General features: G+C 37.3%; 1 long non-coding RNA gene across 2 annotated transcripts; it reads left to right on the forward strand.

Annotated features, from left to right (window-relative positions):
* Nucleotides 1-721: 721 nt before the first annotated feature.
* On the forward strand, nucleotides 722-2,771 carry LOC126987298 (uncharacterized). 2 transcript variants are annotated; one of them, XR_007740670.1, is made up of 4 exons: nucleotides 722-1,229; nucleotides 1,370-1,507; nucleotides 1,648-1,783; nucleotides 2,055-2,771. It is a non-coding gene; the product is annotated as an uncharacterized LOC126987298 (long non-coding RNA). The 2 variants fall into 2 exon arrangements; XR_007740671.1 differs by having other exon boundaries at nucleotides 722-1,507.
* Nucleotides 2,772-5,124: the final 2,353 nt, after the last annotated feature.

Consider the following 5,124-nt stretch of genomic DNA (forward strand, 5'->3'; position numbering starts at 1 on the left):
GACAGATAGACAGACAGACAGACAGACAGACAGACAGATAGATAGAGAGAAATCCAAATCACCTCCAATCCTACCACATATCCCATCCACTCAGACTCTTAAAATCACCACCAAAATAAATGAAAAAAAAAAAAATCTAAGGACTCTACTCCCCATTTCACTCCCTCTGTCAGCATGATGAAGCACTTTCCCACACAGACCCTGGCAGCATCCCATATCACCTGATCAACTTTTCAACAGGTGAGGGATGACCAGGTAGGAATGAGTGCCCTTAATTAAACAAAGGTAAACAAGTAAACAACGAAATTGGTGATGATTAGTTGATTAGTTGATTAGCCAAGAATACGTTTTTTTTTTTATTGTTTTTTTTTCCTGTTTACTTGTTTTTTTTTTCTCTTCTAATAATAAGTTTGGATTGGTATTATGTTAACTGATACACCAAAACAAAGACTATTATTTTCTCTATCATACAAACACAAACACGTCAATTTAAAGTCCCTCCTCTATGTTTCTTGCTTATGAGATCAACGTACAGGCAAAGTAAGGTGTGTCATCAGAAGGTAGATTCTCATACACCAAAACAAAGACTAATATTTTCTCTATCATACAAACACAAACACGTCAATTTAAAGTCCCTTCCTCTATGTTTCTTGCTTATGAGATCAACGTATAAGTAAAGTAAGGTGTGTCATCAGAAGGTAGATTCTCATACACCAAAACAAAGACTCTAATATTTTCTCTATTGTACAAACACGAAAGCATGAATTTTAAGTCCCTCCCTCTATGTTTCTTGCTTATGAGATCAACGTATAAGTAAAGTAAGGTGTGTCATCAGAAGGTAGATTCTCATACACCAAAACAAAGACTCTAATATTTTCTCTATTGTACAAACACGAAAGCATGAATTTTAAGTCCCTCCCTCTATGTTTCTTGCTTATGAGATCAGCGAACAGGTAAAGTAAGGTGTGTCATCAGAAGGTAGATTCTCATACACCAAAACAAAGACTAATATTTTCTCTATCGTACAAACACAAACACGTCAATTTAAAGTCCCTTCCTCTCTGTTTCTTGCTTATGAGACCAATGTACAGGTAAAGTAAGGTGTGTCATCAGAAGGTAGATTCTCATACACCAAAACAAACTCTAATATTTTCTCTATCGCACAAACACAAACATGTCAATTTTAAGTCCCTTCCTCTATGTTTCTTGCTTATGAGACCAATGTACAGGTAAAGTAAGGTGTGTCATCAGAAGGTAGATTCTCATACACCAAAACAAAGACTCTAATATTTTCTCTATCGTACAAACACGAAAGCATGAATTTAAAGTCCCTCCCTCTATGTTTCTTGCTTATGAGACCAATGTACAGGTAAAGTAAGGTGTGTCATCAGAAGGTAGATTCTCATACACCAAAACAAAGACTAATATTTTCTCTATCATACAAACACAAACACGTCAATTTTAAGTCCCTTCCTCTATGTTTCTTGCTTATGAGACCAATGTACAGGTAAAGTAAGGTGTGTCATCAGAAGGTAGATTCTCATACACCAAAACAAAGACTCTAATATTTTCTCTATCGTACAAACACGAAAGCATGAATTTAAAGTCCCTCCCTCTATGTTTCTTGCTTATGAGATCAACATACAGGTAAAGTAAGGTGTCATCAGAAGGTATATTCTCATTCACCAAAACAAAGACTAATATTTTCTCTATCATACAAACACAAACACGTCAATTTTAAGTCCCTTCCTCTATGTTTCTTGCTTATGAGACCAATGTACAGGTAAAGTGAGGTAAGAAGTTAGATTCTCATTCACCAAAACAAAGACTAATATTTTCTCTATCATACAAACACAAACACGTCAATTTTAAGTCCCTTCCTCTATGTTTCTTGCTTATGAGATCAACAAACAGGTAAAGTAAGGTGTGTCATCAGAAGGTAGATTCTCATACATCAAAACAAAGACTCTAATATTTTCTCTATCATACAAACACAAACATGTCAATTTTAAGTCCCTCCCTCTATGTTTCTTGCTTATGAGATCAGCGTACAGGTAAAGTAAGGTGTGTCATCAGAAGGTAGATTCTCATACACCAAAACAAAGACTAATATTTTCTCTATCATACAAACACAAACACATCAATTTTAAGTCCCTTCCTCTGTGTTTCTTGCTTATGAGATCAACAAACAGGTAAAGTGAGGTAAGAAGTTAGATTCTCATACACCAAAACAAAGACTAATATTTTCTCTATCATACAAACACAAACACGTCAATTTAAAGTCCCTTCCTCTATGTTTCTTGCTTATGAGACCAACGAACAGGTAAAGTAAGGTGTGTCATCAGGAGGAGCATAATACCATAAGATTGCCATACACCAAAAACAAGGACTCAATACAACATTTTTCTCTATCACATAAACACAAACGCATGAATTCAACAGACCGTTTCTCTGCCGCTGTTTCTTATGTGATCAATAAAGAGGTGTTATGAGGTGCACATCGGAGGAGGCACACTGATGGATTGGTGTATACATAATTTATCTCATCAATAGTTCACCTGTATTGATTTGTCCTCGGAAACACACACACACACACACACACACATTTTCAGTCTGGTCGTCAATATGGGAGTGTGAGTTGAATGCCCTGGGTGTGGGAATGCTGCCTAACCAACAGCAGCGAGTAGCGGGCTTTTTTTTTTTATTAATGTTTACTTTTTTGTGCCCTTGAGCTGTCTCCTTTGCTGTAAAAAAAAAAAAAAAAAAAAAAAAAAAAACTACACTCTCGACACTCTTATAAGCCCGTAAACTCACCCACACACACACACACACACACATTTTCAGTCTGGTCGTCAATATGGGAGTGCAAGTTGAATGCCTCGGGGTGTGAGAATGCTGCCTAACCTACACTCTCAACACCCTACACTCACCCACATAAGATTCATTCATTAACCCAAGAAAAACCAACGCTTCTATATATAATTTTTGCGTCAACGGTGCAGTGGCTAGAGTCCCCAACTACAAATCTGCAGGCCCAGGTTTGAATCCCACCCAAGGCAGTCATGTGTTAGGCCAGGTAGCTGTTAGAACATTGGAAGTCCTCCCTTTGTGTCTCGGACTATATCTGTACCTGGGGACCCCTCGGAAAGGCACACTTGTAACCATGTACCCTACTTCCATTCTATTTCCCTTTCCTCTTCTCTCTATCCTATTTCTCCTTAGTTACTTGCAAAGGTACTAGAACATAGGGAAACTGCAAGAGGGTGACTGGCCTATACACGGCAGCTCCAGAATCCCCCGACTACTCACGATGTTCAGAGGTTACAGGTAAGGGCTTGATCCTCGTTTACCTTCGGAATGGGCTCCCGTAACCTGTCTCCTCACTGCCACCTGTCGTCCTCATCCATGTAGCTATCCAGTCTACTCTTAAAACAAGCTATCGTCCCTGCACTAACTATGTGATTGCTGAGTCTATTCCATTCCCCCACCATCCTATTACTAATCCAATGCTTGCCTATGTCTCTCCTAAATCTATACCTTTCTAATTTAAATCCATTATCGTGTGTTCTATCCTGCTGGCTAATTCTCAGTATACTTTATTTATATCGCCTTTGTTGTAACCCTCGACCCATTTGAATACTCCTATCAGATTGTCTATATTCTTCCTTTGTTCCTTTTCCTTCTCTCTCTTTATCTTGTACATACACATTTCTTTCTTGCTCTCTATCTATTTGTTCTCTCTCTCTCTCTCTCTCTCTCTCTCTCTCTCTCTCTCTCTCTCTCTCTCTCTCTTGCCAGTCTTTTCAACCCCTTTTCTTTCTTCTTATTTTCATTTATGGTATTTTCTCTCTCTCTCTCTCTCTCTCTCTCTCTCTCTCTCTCTCTCTCTCTCTCTCTCTCTCTCTCTCTCTCTCTCTTGCCAGTCTTTTCATCCCCTTTTCTTTCTTCTTATTTTCATTTATGGTATTTTCTCTCTCTCTCTCTCTCTCTCTCTCACTCTCTCTCTCTCTCTCTTGCGAGACTTTTCATCCCCTTTTCTTTCTTCTTATTTTCATTTATGGTATGTTCTCTCTCTCTCTCTCTCTCTCTCTCTCTCTCTCTCTCTCTCTCTCTCTCTCTCTCTCTCTCCTGTCCCCAAGCCCACAAGTGTAACATATATTTAATTACATATATCAACCTATTTTCCTTCTATTCCAATTTCTCTTCTTCCTTTTTCTCATTCTTCCTCTGTTTATTCAATTTTCTCTCTTTCCCTCTCCGTCCCAATCCACAAGCATGTATATTCTCCCTTTCCTTAGGCATTAGGTTACTATATATAAGTTTTAATTATATATATCAACCTTATTTTCCTTCTATTTCCCTTTCTTTCCTTCCTTATTTTCATTTTTCCTTGTTTATTCAATTTCCTCCTTCGTACCCTGGTCCAATCTCTCTCTCTCCCTTTCCTTAGGCATTAGGTTACTATATATAAGCTTTAATTATATATATCAACCTTATTTTCCTTCTATTCCCCTTTCTGTCCTTCCTTATTTTCATTTTTCCTTGTTTATTCAATTTTCTCCTTCACAGCCTGGTCCAATCTCTCTCTCTCCCTTCCCTTAGGCATTAGGTTACTATATATAAGCTTTAATTATATATATCAACCTTATTTTCCTTCTATTTCCCTTTCTTTCCTTCCTTATTTTCATTTTTCCTTGTTTATTCAATTTTCTCCTTCGTAGCCTGGTCCAATCTCTCTCTCTCCCTTTCCTTAGGCATTAGGTTACTATATATAAGCTTTAATTATATATATGACCTTATTTTCCTTCTATTTCCCTTTCTTTCCTTCCTTATTTTCATTTTTCCTTGTTTATCCAATATTCTCCTTCGCAGCCTGGTCCAATCTCTCTCTCTCCCTTTCCTTAGGCATTAGGTTACTATATATAAGCTTTAATTATATATATCAACCTTATTTTCCTTTTATTTCCCTTTCCCTTTCTTTCCTTCCTTATTTTCATTTTTCCTTGTTTATTCAATTTTCTCCTTCACAGCCTGGTCCAATCTCTCTCTCTCTCTTTCCTTAGGCATTACGTTACTATATATAAGCTTTAATTATAAATATCAACCTTATTTTCCTTCTATTTC

The sequence above is a fragment of the Eriocheir sinensis genome, chromosome 64 (assembly GCF_024679095.1).
Source record: "Eriocheir sinensis breed Jianghai 21 chromosome 64, ASM2467909v1, whole genome shotgun sequence".
Lineage (NCBI taxonomy): Eukaryota > Metazoa > Arthropoda > Malacostraca > Decapoda > Varunidae > Eriocheir > Eriocheir sinensis.